The sequence below is a fragment of the Callionymus lyra genome, chromosome 4, assembly GCF_982586985.1.
Source record: "Callionymus lyra chromosome 4, fCalLyr1.hap1.1, whole genome shotgun sequence".
NCBI classification, from domain to species: Eukaryota; Metazoa; Chordata; class Actinopteri; order Syngnathiformes; family Callionymidae; genus Callionymus; species Callionymus lyra.
Window position 1 is genome coordinate 29833999 of NC_141821.1, and position 16313 is coordinate 29850311.

At 38.5% G+C, this 16313-nt stretch overlaps 1 protein-coding gene across 5 annotated transcripts in view; it reads left to right on the forward strand.

Annotated features, from left to right (window-relative positions):
• Window positions 1-5534: 5534 nt before the first annotated feature.
• Window positions 5535-16313, forward strand: part of LOC148082463 (uncharacterized) — a 38744-nt gene continuing 27965 nt past the window's right edge. For 4 of the 5 annotated variants that reach the window (XM_087789640.1, XM_087789643.1, XM_087789644.1 and 1 more), the window contains exon 1: window positions 5535-5732. The gene's annotated coding sequence lies outside the window, so the exon portion shown is untranslated. Of the gene's footprint in view, window positions 5733-6570; window positions 6714-16313 lie in introns of those variants that run through there. The other variant, XM_087789641.1, reaches the window with a different exon arrangement.

Sequence of the window (16313 nt, forward strand, 5' to 3'; positions counted from 1 at the left end):
AGTAATGTCAACAGTTTAGTGAATGTGTAAACATTAAAGGTCACCTAATGTGCTGATTTAAGTGTCTCTTAAATTGTTCTAGGACCTCTATTATACTCATCAGTATGTTTATTTTATCACAAAACTCTCATTTAATAAAGATATTTACATTAGAAAATACGCTTAAGCCCCGCCCACTTAAAATGCGGCGTTTTGGCTGAGAAGAAATCTCGTCCAAGCAACCTTGCCTACTCTGCTCTGATTGGTCACAAAACACGAGTTGCATTCAAGGACTCACGTAGATTTCAAACTCAAAATAGATTCAAATAAAAATAAGGTTTGCTGCTTAATGTACACATTACAAAAACACCTAAAGGCAGAAGTAACTCTCACCATGTTTACAAAAATATTTATTTTGTTTCACGATTAACATGTAGGTTCTTAACCGAGGGCTTCTAGGGGAGACACCTGCACCAGAGTGATGTCAGAATGTTTAATTTAAACCGTAGTTTCGTTTGGCGAGATTTCAGATGGGAGAGAACTTTATTAAGTAATAACTTAAAAACGGAGCAACATCATGATGAATGACCAACTGCACTTTGAAGAGGACGACTTCAACATTTACAACATGTGAATAAGTCAGGAGAGTTGGGTTTTCACATTAGGTGCCCTTTAAACTCATATTAATTTCACAAAAGTGTCCTTTAAGGGGAATAGTATATTTCAACAACTTTCTGCATCCACATTTTGGGAATAACATTTATCATCTTTAAATATAAATCTACTGGATAGTTGAACTGAAATTGAATAGTTTTGAGTTCTAAAATCACAATGCTGAGATGGCTTTGGTTCATTTTATCAGTTCAGGTTATTTTAACTGCCCTCACGCAGAAAAAGAGGGGTTTGTTATCTTTCTGCTTAGTGGTATTTACCACCGTGTCGTTAAAGAAGGTGGTTTAGGGGCCGTTTCATTTGTCTCACTGTTCATTGAGTGCTCTGCAAACATTCTACGTTCCTTCACCGTGGATGAGCTTTACAGCAGGAAGTTTAAATGTACCGACTTACTTATTATGTTGATTCAGCGAGCGCTTCACTGACTGATTGGGTTAAAGATATAACTCTAAAACTAGTAAATTTGATCTTCATGAATCAACAGAAAGAGGGCCGCACTTCAGAGATAAAAACGTCTAAAAATAACAAAATTCAAAAATACATTTTGTGCAAACTTTTGGGAATAAACAAAAAAATACAGTTAGATATGGACAGGATACAAAATAATAATGGAAATCTACAGATAATAATATTAAAATATTAACAAAATATAAGATTACAGAAGGCAAAAATAAAATCTGTAAAAGTAGCAAATGGTAGAATGGCAAAAGGTAGCAGCAACATAGACCTTGTGTTGGAAAATGTACATGTTAAGCAAGTATAAGCTACACCTCTGCACTCACAACATACATGTTTTTATTTTATTTTCCTAATACACATGAGATAAATGATGGATGTGCTTTGAGGGGACCAAGTCTCAATCCCAAAGGATAAATAGATTGTTAATAAAAAATATGAAATGTTTGGATTGAGTAATTCTGTTGGTCTGACATCCGTAAAACAACTGAGGTATCCCAGACCTTTATTCTATCTTATAAGAGTGGGAAGTTACCAGACACTCCAGCCGTGGAACCAGGTGCAAACCATCTGGCAGGATTATTTATCAAGAGGACATGTTCAAAATGCAAACATTTCGTTGTGTCGTCTTCAGACCAGCTGAGAGAAAACCAGATCCAAACTGGGTTTCAGACTCATATTGGTAAGTGAAGAATACTAAACCAAGACTTGTGTTACCAAGTAGCTTTTGAGGAAATCAAAGGTCAGGAATGGCGAATCCAAAGCTCCCACATTTATGTGGGAAAAGAGGGAGTAGCAGCTCCTTCTAAATTGACAAGAGACCAAGGTGAGTGGTATCTGATGACTGAGACATCTGTTCCTCACATCTCTCTTGCATGAGGCGAGGGAGATGGGACCTATGGTCGAACGTCTTGAGGAAACCACCGATGGGCAAATATGTCAGTTAACAAACATGTTGTATTCCCCGAGTGAAAATAACACCAATGATAAGTGTTGCTTGTGACCATAATAAACACATTAAGTCCCACAGAGTAAGTATGAAAAGGACACGAATGAGAAGGTGCGAGTGGGAAGGTACGGGTCACGTGTGGAGGTCGAGGAAGAGTACTGAGCGTGGTTCGAGAGTGGAGAATGGGTGCGGACGTGAGCGAGGGTTTTGCAGATGGGGAACTGCAGTTGCGCAATAGAAGAACTGCACGGTTGAGCAGCGATAAGCAGCGAAGTCAAGGTGAGGACAAGAAAACAAAAGAAACATCTTCTTGAGACTCCTTTGTTTGTCTCTGTGGAATATGTCAAACATTATGTTACGCATTATATCGACTCACGGTACGAATAACCAAGATACACAGCAGGGCCGGGTCTAGACAGGCATGTATGAGGGGGCAGCCACAGATCTTGAGGTGGCATTGTGCTGTTACTTACTTACTTACATGTAAGTTTGAGGGGGCAAAACATTTATTTGAGGGGGCCAGGCCCCCTCTTGCCCCTGCCTAGACCCGGCCCTGATACACAGTATGTCGGGTCATGGGAGCAAGAACAGTTGTCATTGCATCGGGCTGCACAGTATATCAAGCCATGGGAACAGGAACAGTTGTCGTTGCATTGGCTGCACAGTATATCAAGTCCTGGGAACAAGAACGGTGGTTACAAGTTGCCATTGCATCAAGGTGTTTAGCAGTGGATGGGAAGAAAGTAGGTGATAACACAGTATGATAATAAACCATGTATCAGCATCTTGGAATGCATCTGCTGCGACATCCTGTCTGACACCTTGACCCCGATACGAACACGATGAAAATACCAAGAACTCTACGTAAAGAATAGCATTTGTGGAATATGTCAAACGTTATACATTGTATTGAGTTACGCATGAATAGATAAAGCTACACAATATATTAAGTCACGGTATGAGCAGCCAAGCAGTATATACGTATACGGTATGTATGGCTGGGCCGATCAGTATGCCAAGTCACGGTAACGAGCACTGTGTTTAGATAATGAGCAGTGTATCAGCATATTGGAGGGACTTTTGCTGAGGCCCTCGGGCTGACCTCTGCCACAGAGCCCCCGTAAGGACCTCTTGAAGATATGAGGAACTGATAACGCATGTTAAACTGTCTGTGACTTGTGGAACTTTACAATAAATTGACGCTGAAATGTACAGCGGATCAGAACTCAGAGAGCTAGGTTCTCCTCCTCATCAGGCTGGACCTTGATTTTGACTTTGTGTGGAGTTTTGATTCATCATCGACCAATCTCTCCGAAGAGTCCTACTACGTCAAATATAATTCGGGAATGACACCTTGCTAACAGAGGAAGCTAAAGTCATAACACATTCCAGGAAATGATGACGTATTTTGTGCCTTTTGTGACTTGTCGAACTTTTGCAATAAATTGACCCTGAAATCTGTAGGAGAGCAGAACTTAGTGAGCAGCTGCAGGAGCAAGTTCGGAACTTGTATTGAGCTCGCTAGGTTCTCCTCCTCATCAGGCTGAATCTTGATTCTGACTTTGTGTGGTGTTTGGATTCATCATCGACCAATCTCTCCGAAGAGTCCTACTACGTCAAATGTAATTCGGGAGTGACACCTTGCAGCAGAGAAAGCTCAAGTCACAACATTATCTTGACCTTTTAGGCATATATTTTATTGGGTATTGTTTTGATTGTTTAAGCGCTTTGTGACCCTGTATGGAAAAGCAAACAAATATAGATTACTTACTTACTTTCTTAGAAAAGCCCACTGATTGGAGGAACCAGCGTGGACTCCTCTAATCTTATCAGTTCTGGGGGCACGCTGACCACACTCGCCCCGTGACCGAAGTTGCAACAGCCGAATGAGAGAAACGATGCTGGACCAGTTACGAACATATACATCGTCATCATAATAATAATGATGATGATGATACAATTATGATGTATATTAATGTATATATAACCCTTCAGAGTCACACAGTGCTTTACATAAGAAGAGTTATAAACAAACATTAGTCAGTTCATCAGGACAAACTGCAGTAAAAATACAGTAAAAAACATGGTAATGATAATTGTCAATGCTTAAAGTGATAGTTCACCAAGAGTAATCAGTTCCTTGTTGGAGTTATAGACAAAAATGTTTGTTCATTTTAATGTCGCGACTGGAGCTCAGTTGTTTTCGTCCTCATCTTCGTCCAAAAAGACACTTAAAAATATCCAAATACCTCAATACTGCTCGTCTGTAACGTCCCTCTTGTATCGAAGCCTCGTCATGAGACATTTAGGCTGCGGGCCTGGTATCCTCCACTAACAACAAGCCTAAAATATAGACTTTTTGGGAACAATTCCTCATATTTGGATGTTTTTGTGTGTCTTTTTGGACTAAGATGAAGATGAAGACAACTGAGCTCCAGTCGCTACATTAAAATGAACAAACTTTTTTGTCTATAACTGTAAAAAAGAACAGATTACTCTGAAAATAATCCCAACCCTTAGTCGACATGAGAGTAGAAAATGAGTGAAGTTTTGAATTTTGTGTGAACTATCACCAACGTTTTATTTATAGTTTATTTATATATAGCATGAGGGCAAACAAAGAAAGTTAACATTGTATTGAATTAAATTGAATTTTCAGAATCAGCTTTATTTGCCAGTGATGTAAGAACAACACAGGAATTTGTTGTGTTGAAGTGGAAAAAGCGAGACAATCCCAGAAAGACAATCTGTAGAAAAGGGGTCCAGAGCCCTGTTGGTGTTAGTTTTCCTCTGTAAGGGCAATAAATCTTTTTGACTTTAACCTACAGTTAAAAATAAACGACTATAAAATAGCTTGAATGACTTTTGTATCATTATACAGTGATTCTGAGATACTCTGTTCATCACAAGACAATTCATCTAGAATATATATTGATGCTTGTGTAACAGAAGAGAAAATAAATATTTCTGAGGCAGTGAAAAGTGGACTTTATTTGTATGGATTGAATACATCTGTCCATCACGCAGTACTATTGCCTTAAAAAATGTACCTAACATGTGTAAATAAATTCAAAAACACACATTCTGGTTGTCAACATGCATATATAACTCAATGTAAAAAACACATTTTAACTTTGTACATCCCCTGCAGAAGTCGGTCCACCTAAAACATACTGTTATCAACTTTAAACATCTCTATTCCTTTAAACATAGTTAATATTCAAGATTATGCATAAAATCTATATTTTGCATTACAATCTATGTTTTTAGAAGAATTAAGATGTATTTTAATTAAATATTATACAAAACAAACAAAAATTGCTGAATAAACGAAAGTCCAAAAACGTATCATAAAACAACTTAATTTAAGAGTTTCTTTTTGTTCTTTTATTGCAGAGATCAAGGAGGGACAGGGAAGACCTCTAGTTTCAGGGGGCGGGGGGGGACCTCACAGGTCACGTGATCTACCACATTACACCGATAAGTGTGTGTGTGTGTCGCGGTTCGGATCTGGTTGCTCTCAGGAGGTCTGAAGGAGGTCTACACACAGTGAAAAAAGTCTCTGCAAGTTTGGAGTTCACGAAGCGGACACAGCTGGGCGGAAGTTGATCAGCCGAACACGGAAACGAGGCGTGAAATCCAAGCACGGTTTGGTTAGTGCGGGCGAACAAACAAGGTAAGAAACTCCACTATTGTCATTTATTCTCGTGTACGAACTCAAACCAGGCGCGTGTCTCTCTCTTTGATGCCGGTCACTTTCAAGCAAGACGTCACTGGTTTGTAACGCGCGAGGAGCAACAGTTATTTCCCTCGCGTCAGAGATATTGCGACATTCCGTGACATGCGCGGCTGAAAACATTCAGTACCATGCTCGAAAAAAAACGGTTTTTCGTCTCTGTTATTGAGAATAAAAGTAGTTTCACGTTCTAGTCATTGACTATAGCATGATGTCCAGCTGCACTGAGGACGGATATTTTGTTTAAAATTCAAACAAACCATTATTGTTGGTGTTTTGTGGCATTATATTTAATATAATGCTGCAAGAAAAAAACATCAAGAGAAACATGGTTGTTTTAAATGAAAAGATCCGTCCTTTGAGCAAAACAGAAAAAAGCAGAAGTTTAAACCATTATCTTAAAATAGACTTTCGATTTTACTGATCAGTAAAATTTATTTTCATAGATATCTATATAGATATATATAAACACATACACACTCATATTTATGAAGGGCCATAAATTACATAATTATAAATAAGTAAAAAAATAAATCAATAACTTCAGATGATTTGTCGAAAAACGTTTTTCTGGATTTATATATATATATATATATATATATATATATATATATATATATATATATATATATATACACACACACACACATTTTGTCTTTTATTTATTTAGACGTTTCGTTGCTAGTATGAAAATAAGGTGGGCGGGCCAGATGTCATTCTAAGGCAGTGATTAGTCAGACAAGCGTCTGCAGTAACTAGTCGACTGTATCAACGCTGCACAGTGGATGGAGAAGAATCCTTTCTGAACTGTGGCGTGAAGTAGCAAACCAACTTTCGCCAGTGTTTATGTGATGGATTTAACATCCTGGAGCCTCATGTAAGAAGTCTGTGGATCTCCTATGAAGGAATATACACCTACAGGTACCTGTCACTTTATTAGGCACACCTGCGACAGGTGGATGAAGTCACAGATTTGACAAGTTTAGGACAGGAAGCATGCAAGAAGCTAGATGCATGGACGGAATGGAGTCAATGTTGCGAGGTGTGAATAACAGAATACCAGAGCATCGTATTCTGGAAATAGGTCATCTTAAGCAGATAACGTATTATCCAGTATCTATCAGTGTTTAAGTTTTGAACTTTAAACTTTGTTTTAAAGACCAAGTTAGTTCAAACATCAGCTTTAAAATATGAGGTTAAATATATATTTTACCTTTGAATTAACATTTTACTTTGATTCAAAGTTATTTTAATCGTGTAAATCATTTGATCTGTGATTTACACGATTTAAAAGTAAGTAAGTAAACCGTTTAACGGTGCTTTGACTAAACTCAATTTGTTAAAAGTCCTACATCCTTGTAGTTTCTGTTCTCGCTGTAGTCGTTGTTGTCATTGGCTTATTTATTATCGTTGGTTTTCTTTTCTTTATTACAGTTCTTGGTTGTAGAATAGGTATTGTCTTTTTTTTCTGCACTTTATTTCCGTGTTTTTTCTCTTATTGTTTGTGTTTTTGGTTTAATTGTAGTTACCTGTGCTACTTTGGTTGTTGATTCAATCGTTGATGTAGGTATCGTTGTCGGGGTTGACTTGGCCGTTATTGTCAGTGCTTTTTTAGTTGTTGGTTTAATCGTTGTTGTAAGTATTGGTGTAGAGGTTGGCTTAACTGTTGTTATCAATGTTCTTGTAGTGGTTGGTGTAGTCGTTGTCATAAATGCTGCTTTAGTGGTTGACTTAACCGTTGTTACAGGTGCTCTTTTGGTTATCTTGTGGACTGTAGGTGTTGTTATTAACTTGACTGTCGGAGGCGCTAGTAATACCTTAGCTACTGGAGCCATTGTCGTTACCTTAGCTATTGGTGGTGTCATTATTTCTTTACTCCTTTGGTTATTTGGTAGTTAGTTTATTTGTTTCTATTTAAGTTAAAATTAACTTAAACTTCAAAATGGAAAAACTTTCAAAATGTCTTGCCTTAAATTTCTAAATGGCTTCTCTTTCAAAATGGCTTCTTTTAAATGTAGAAATTATTTATTATTCAACCTGGCTATTTTTCCAAAATGGCTTCTCTTTTAAAATTACTTATTTTTTCAAAAAGGTTACTTTTTCAAAATGCCTCTTGGACTACAAAACTACTTATTTTTCAAAATGGTTACTTTACCAAGATGGCTTCTGTTAAATTTCAAAAATGGCTTCTGTTAGACTACAAATGATGACTCTGATTCAAAATGGCATAACCTTGACTTCAAAATGACTTTTTTAATTCAAAATGGTGAATCTCTGTAATCTGAGTGGGTTGGTTATATCCTTTAGTCCCACCCCTCTAGTGTCTTTCCTTATCTTCGTATTTCGGCCTTAGTCTAGTTTTGACCACGATAGTCATCTCTGAAAACCTTTTTCAACCTTGAGGTCCAGAGGTCTCTACGGGCAACACCCTTCTACTCAATTTTTAACGGCAACACACACTAGAATATTACAAGGCCGACATTTCTCCATCAAACCTGTTACTCCAAGAACACCAGATCTCAATATTGAAGAAGAAACCAAGAAGTTGTCGACTGGAAAATTGGTGAACCCAGACCAGATCAACGTGATGATGGATTTTATTAACTGTGGGTCGAAGCCCAGCAGGTAATTCACAAAGCAATCCTTACGATCATCAGATTCTTAACATCATTCACATTGACTTTATACAGGACACAGTGAGGTCCGCCCTCCAGACCTCCTTGGTATGAGTCGTGTCTGGACACGCCAAGACGATTTCACAAGATGTTTCCCAATCTCGTTACATAAGATGTTTTCCCAATCTGTGTTTATGTGTGTGTATGTAGCTTCTCCAGTAGTTGGAGAAGCCTCTAGGATGATGTCAGTTATCTTGGACCAATAACTTTACGCCTTTCCTTTTGCTTGATCCATTGAAGATTTTGACACGCCTATCGATTGAAGATGAGATTACATGTCGAAATTCAGTTTCCTGCAATGTCATATGTCAAAATATTTACAGAACACAATTTACTTGTGGTTTTAGTTAACTTCTGCTGAAATGTTCTTTACCACTCTGCAATTCGCTGATGGTTTCCTGTCATTCACACCTCGCTGCTTCCTGACTCCATTTGTCTTTGCACCTAGATTTTTGCATATTTGTTGTTGTTGTTGTTCTTGGTTTGTCACCCTGGCATCTGGGACCGCCTACCTTATTTGCAACCTGCCAAAGAAATGTTGAAATGAAAAAAGACAATGTATAAATACACAAATAAATAAAAGACAAATGTAGAAATTCATAAATAATATATGTTAAAATAACAAAATACTAAAATAAATAAATGTAAAAATAAATAAAAGTCACAATGTATAAATAAAGAAATTTGTTTATACATTTATTTATTAATTTAGAATTATGTCATCTATCCTATATCATACATACAGATTAAACTCATTAGGATATTGTCCAAAGGTTCGTTTATTCCTGCAATTAGATTTACAAGGTGAAACTAATGTATGACATAGGTTCATATCATGTAACTCACGATATTTCAAGCTTTCATTTTATATAAATTTGATGACTATAGCTTAAAACGTAGGAAAACCTAATTTGAAAATCTCATTGGAACATTACATACATTTGATTTTGTGCTTGGACATGTTTAGTAGCAGACTTGGAAAATTACTTGGTGCTGAAACTCATAGAAAAGATATCTAATGCAGAATTGGTTCAACACCACAATAATTTTACTTGTACAAGGAGAGTTAAAATTCAAGAAGCAAACAAAAGTTAGTGGTCTTTAACCTGGTTTGTATCATTTGGAGGCACCATTCCACATTTAGGTCCAGCTCCAACCCATTCAACAGTTTAAAACACAAGCCATCATTTATGTCTTAAAATGTGTGGTTGATTAAATTTGATAACACACACAACAGCTTAGTACTTTTTCATGACTTGTCAAATCAAAATCAGCGGTAAGTGAACTTCTGTCTAGAAAGGCACTGAAACGCACCTTTGGCAGAGAAACTGTTGAAGCTACATCCTTGATCTCTGTATTAGTAAATAATCATATTGTTCAAGGTCAGTCAACAATGAATTTATTTAAGATACATTTAATTATATATATGGTCAGACAAGACCTTAAGTACGAATACAAAAATCAAGACATAAAGGTTAACAAAAAGTACAGATTATTCCGATGATCACAAAATGCCAAAATCGGACAGCTTGGTTCATCCTCCGTGATATTGTTGTAGCAGGAACCGGCCGGAGGAAGGATTGACCACAGACTTGAGCAGGTGTCTTTATTGAAGAGATGCGCAGTCTCAAAGTAACAGATCAGTCGTTTATTGAGCCAGAATCATCATCGTTCCCTTGGACCTAAGACATTTGTAAGGAGGGCAGTCCTTCGTACCAAAAGTTACACGATTTCCCGACAAATGTCTCCATTTATGTCCCCGAACCAGATGCTTACGCTCTCAATGTCCAAACCAACTTCCAGATAAGGATTGGCTAACTCGGACTATTGTGTAACTTCTCTTTTTGGCGAAAACATCTTCTCCTGACTCCAGGTCACCATGACCCAGCCCCTCTTGACCTGAACATTTCCCATGTGTTTATATTTTCTCAACTCAGTGGTATTTTAGTCAGTGTCCTAGCTATGAACTTTGAAAACATTAACTTCTCCTCATGTCTTCATCTTAGAGCTTTAAACCTGTTGGATTCCCTAACGTATCCTACCTTTGTCGAACCCGTTGCGTTAAGCGTAAGTGCTCTTTATGTAATATCCCCTTAAGAGTGTTAGTACCCGTCGCAGGAAAAGTTAGTAAGGTCGCTTCCAGAAGTGCCAAAGACAAAAAGATCATCCGTGATGAACGGCTGAACAATTGTGTTTAGCTCGTAACTTGTATTGAACTTTAACTTCAACTGGATAATATGAAACTCTCTTGACGTAACTAGTTACTTATGGAAGTAATTCATGAAGTAAAACTGGAAATTAAATGTAAGTGAAATGAAATCAAACTTAAATGTAATACATGACATAGAATCAAATTGAAAACATAAAATCAAACTGAAACGTGATGCATGAAATTCAATTTACAAAATGCAATCGAAGTGTGATACATGATGAATATGACGATATGCTGAGTGGAGGTTTTTAATATTTCTTTTGACGAGTAAAATAAGTTAAAGGGTATAATGTTCAAGGCAGTGTCCATATACCAAGATTTACCTTTAACAATTCAGTTAAAAAAAAGAAAAGTGATGATCATTTTGCAAAAGAAAGTGTTCTTTCAACAAAAACTGTCCCTTCAAAAGAAGAGAAAATGTTCCTTTAAATATCGGTTCAAAAAAGAATACATGAATATGTGGTGATGATATTCGCCCAGGTTCAAAAATGTGTTGTCCCATAGTTCAGTTGGGTGTCAAAACATGTTGATTATATTCAGGATTATATTGACTTATTGCCATCATCCTCGGTTGAGGCTTAGTCAGATTCCTCCATGTAGTCCGGGATTGGGTATAGGTCTGGTTGATTGATCAGTTGAGCAAGTTGTTCAGCCGTCATCATTTCCATCATTTTCACGTGTCTGAGCTAGCCATTTGCCAACGCATCTTAACAATAGCCTCTTATCCTTTTAAAATAAACTGAACTGAACTGAATCTGAGGTGCTGCTCTTATTCTGCTCCTTAGGTTAGAAAGTTGATCACCGTTTTGGCGCCTTAAGTTTTTGATGGAGTGATCAATGATCACGAGCATGTAACGGACAAACTGAAATTTCTCTTTCTTCAGCCTGATCCCTGCTCTGGCTCGAGGCCTGCATTTGGCAGGATGGACTCGTGGTGTGGCTTCTGAGATTTCTACACATTTGTTCCCAGAATTGTTTAGCAGGAACACTAAATGGACTGTTTTCATCTCCCTCAACATAGTTGAAAGTTCAACAGAATCCCTTTCAACAAAGTTAATTCATACAATTATTGTCTGTTTAGCTAGTGGGACCGGAGGCTTTTTCCTTTTACAAAACATGTCATCAATTAGAACATGTGACTAAGACAAATTGTATATATGTTGCAAGTACAGACTTGGAGCTAAGATCTATGCTTGGTCACAATGAACAGTCTTCTGACAGGCTGTCTATCTTGCTGCTTCTGCAGTCTTAAGCGTGTCTCGCAAATTCCTGCTTCGCAACAGAACCTGTTAGCAGCTGAGAAAACAAAAAATGTTGTGACTGCATTGCAATTTGTTTAATGTCAAGCTAGCACTTGATGCCTGAAAAGAGGCAAGGTCAGTAGCCAATCCTGATGAAGGAAACCAAAGGCCATTACATTCGATGACACTCAAACTCGCACCACTGATCAACCAACTTCCAAAGGTGCTGGTAAATTAATCAAAAGGTTTGAGGAGGAGGCTGCTTGCAGAAATACAGACCCTCGGTCAAAGTAGGTCAAGAGAGACTTTAAGAGCATCAGGTACAGTTGGGAGATCAGCAACCACCAATATGATAGATACTGGAGCAACGTATACATGTACAAGGAGTTAATAATGACAGTTGTGGACAGGAATACCAAATGTAAAAAAAAAAAAAAAAAAAAAAAACATTGTGCAAAAATGTACTAGCCTGGGTGCCATCCTATTTCTACCGGGGGGTTCGCTACCCTAAAAAGATATTCTGGGAGCGCTTGACCCACTTCCGTGGGAAATTCGAAATCATGTAATGAAGGCATCATTTGGTGCACGCTGGGCGGGGCCTCTTCCGATTGAATGACCCTTCCATACCAGGATCCAATCAGATCGCCTTAATATTCACGTGACCGTGTTGTTGAGTTGTAGTGGTGGGATCAGCAGTTCTTTTGACTGTACTGAATCACTAGAATCAGTTCATTAAAATTATTTGTTCAACTAATCACTCAGTGCTTATGGAGCCCTAACTACAAAGTGCATTATTCTCAAACTTCCTGAACACAGCCAAACAATCTGTTAATAGGTCATGATTCAGACCCGAGGTTCACAATCACTGCACTTTTGGGACAATGCAAAAAATAAATAAATACAAATGGACAAGGACCAGTACAAAAACATCTGCGGAAATGCAGCAAAAAGAGCAGAGTGTACACTTACTGCAGTAGGTTTTTTGCGAGTGAGTAGCAGCGAATCAGCCTAACATGAATCACCGCTTAGTTCGCGAATCACTGGCAGCCTAACGTAACAGACTCACCTTGTGTGTAGACGCTCACAAACAAACTTTGAAAGATTTGTTTATTCAAACAAATTGTTTGCGAACGACAAATCACTATTGTGTTGGGCTACGAAACCTGCCGCAAGGGCGAGAACGTCTTTCCCAGTAAGAAGAGATATCAGTGCCTCATGTTGCTCACGTTTCAGCTCTGAAACTCCGTCTAAATCAGCAAGAACAGACAAAACCGTCTGTTCGATCAAGCTACTGTGTCGGCCATGTTGATGATGACATGAAGGCCTTACGATGGGGCGCAGATAGCAGGGACTAATCAGCACGCTCGTCCAGATTTTGGACGAATATTCAAATTCAAAAAGGAAGCAGGTCAAGTGATCCCAGACGCTGCCGTTGTGCAGCAAATATAAATGGGATAAGATGAAAAAAGAAAACATGCCTGTTGAATTACAAGCGTTGGTCAAGTGGGCTAATCCACAGAGGAGCCTCCGGCGCGGCGCAAAATCACATTTATTACATAAGTCTATGTAGGAATCTTGTGAACTGCAATACAATATATACTGAATGAATAATAAATCCCACCCTCTTGTACACCCCACATAACGACTTATGAATGACCTGGGTTGGAAGTTCTGCAGTTCTACTCTGCTCGAGACACGGTGTTGGGGCCCAATTCACACAATGGGGGATCAAAGTCACAGCGTAGGGGGATCCTACGCTGAATGGCGCTGGCGAGAACCCTGAGTAAGGTGATATGACTTAAGCTTCCTCTGTTAGCAAGGTGTCATTCCCGAATTACTTTAGACGTAGTAGGACTCTTCGGAGAGAATGGTCGACGATGAATCCAAAAGAACCACACAAAGTCAGAATCAAGATTCAGCCTGATGAGGAGGAGAACCTAGCCAGCTCAATACGAGTTCACGAACTCGCTCCTGCAACTGCTAACTAAGTTCTGCCCTCCTGTACCTTTCAGCGTCAATTTATTGAAAAGTTCCACAAGTCACAGACAGTTCAACATACATCATCAGTTCCCCAATTCGCCAAGTGGTCCATAAGTCACAGACAGCATAACAATGTGTTATCAGTTCCTCATATCAGCAAGAGGTCTTTCCGGGGGCCACTGTGGTAGAGGTCAGCCCGTGAGCCTCAGCAAACATCCCTCAATATGCTGATACAGTACTTCTTTTCTTAAACATAATGCTCGTTATCTTGCCTTGAGCATACTGATCAGCCCTAGCCATACATACCGTATAGACTGCTTGTTTGCTCATACAGTGACCCGATACACCGCGCATCTCCATCCACCCATGCGTCATCCCATACAACGTACAACGTTTGACATATTCCACAAAGGATAAAGCTGAAACCATATTTGAAGCTACCATCCCCTCCACAACAGTTAGAACCAGAAGCTAAAAATAACTACTTAAAGCAGAAAAATTTGTTGAAATGCCAAGCCAATATTATTTTTCCATTCTTAAACCAGATGAATCCAAATATCAACTTGTACATGACCGCTGAACAGTTAAGGAAAACAAAGTTTCAAACCCAGACACATTTCTTCCTAGTAATGGATATTTGCTCAGCATTTTTCTGCATTTCATTAAATGAAGATAAAAGACATGCTTTTGCATGGAGAAGAAAACAATACAGCTACAACTGCCTTTCACAGGGATTCAAACACTGACCACATGTATTCAATGAGATCTAGAATATCAAGACATAAAAACATATTGAAAAATGTTATTGACTACTTGATTTGGTCAAAAAAACGTACAGTACTGATTAATTTTTACGAGTGGCAATCTCAATAGCCAGGGACAAAAACCCCAGACTCACACAAAGTCCAGGCTGGCGCGGTTTAGAAAATACAAAAACCATAAGATAAGTTTCAATCCTAATTTCCCCACGTGAACGCAGTCGAAGGGTGAAAGGAGTTTTAAAAGTAAAGTGTGTCCATTCAGTTTCCAAAATAAAACAAAATTGGCAGACATTAAATTACACTTGATACATGAATTATTAAGTTAAAGCAGACTAGGGCTGTGTATGGGCAAAAATCTGGCAATACGATACGAATCATGATACACATGTGATGAAAGGTTATATTGCAATACTGTAGGAAAATCGATATATTGTTTGGTTTAAAGAATTGAATTGTACAAAAACAATCCTAGCATGGTCAGTCAGATGTAGAGAATACTCATTAATGCAGAAACTTGTTCCTCACCTCAAACAAGAATTAAATGCATTATCTCTCAAAATTATACACATAACACCCCATAATGACATTTTTGCTAATTTATTTAAAAAAAAAAGAGATATCACATTTACATAAGTATTCACAGCCTTTCCCAAGAAGCTGCAAATTGAGCTCATGTACACATCTATGTATGGAAGGTCACACAGTCGACGGTGCTTGTCAGAGCACAAAACGAGAATGAAGTCCAAGGAATTGTCTGTAGACCTCCAAGACAGGAACTCTCTGGCACAAATCTGCGGAAGGTTACAGAAAAATCTCTACTGCTTTGAAGGTCCCAATGAGCACAGTGGCCTCCATCATCTGTAAGTGGAAGATGTTTGGAACCACCAGGACTCTTCCTAGAGCTGGCCAACCATCTAAACTGAGTGATCGGGGGAGAAGGGCCTTAATCTGACAGAGTGACCACCGGGTTCTTGGTCCCTTCCCTGAGTTCCTCTGTGGAGAGGAGAACCCTTCATAAGGACAACCATCTCTACCAGTCATCACCAATCCAATGCCATCCCTACAGTGAAGCATTGTGGTGGCAACACTATGCTGGGGGGGTGTATTTCAGCAGCGACCCTAAGCACACAGGCAAGATATCAAAGGAGTGGCATCAGGGATGAGACTGTGAATTTTCTTGAGTGGCCAGGCCAGATCCCAGACTTGAATCCAAGTGAACATCTCTTAAGAGATCTTATAATGGATGTGCACCGACGCTTCCCATCCAACCTAATGGAGCTTGATTTACAAAGTATTGCGAAAAAGGCCATGAATAATCATGTACACGTCATTTCTCAGTTTTTACATTTTTAATACATTTGAAAAAAATCATGTTTTGACATTTTGGCAAATTGGCAGAGGTGTTGCTTGTTCCTTGAAGGCCAACTCAAGTTCAGACAGGAAACGGGTGCGGCTGTAAATGTTTTCCATCACCGTCGATACTTTGCTCACACACACACATTCTTAGATGATTGATTACTATAATAGCAGTTTGCATACACGCTGTTTAGCACCGTAATTTGATATAATGCGTAACTTAATATAATGCGTAACTTGATATAGAATAGAATAGAATAGAAAAGCTTTATTCATCCCCAGAGGGGAAACACACT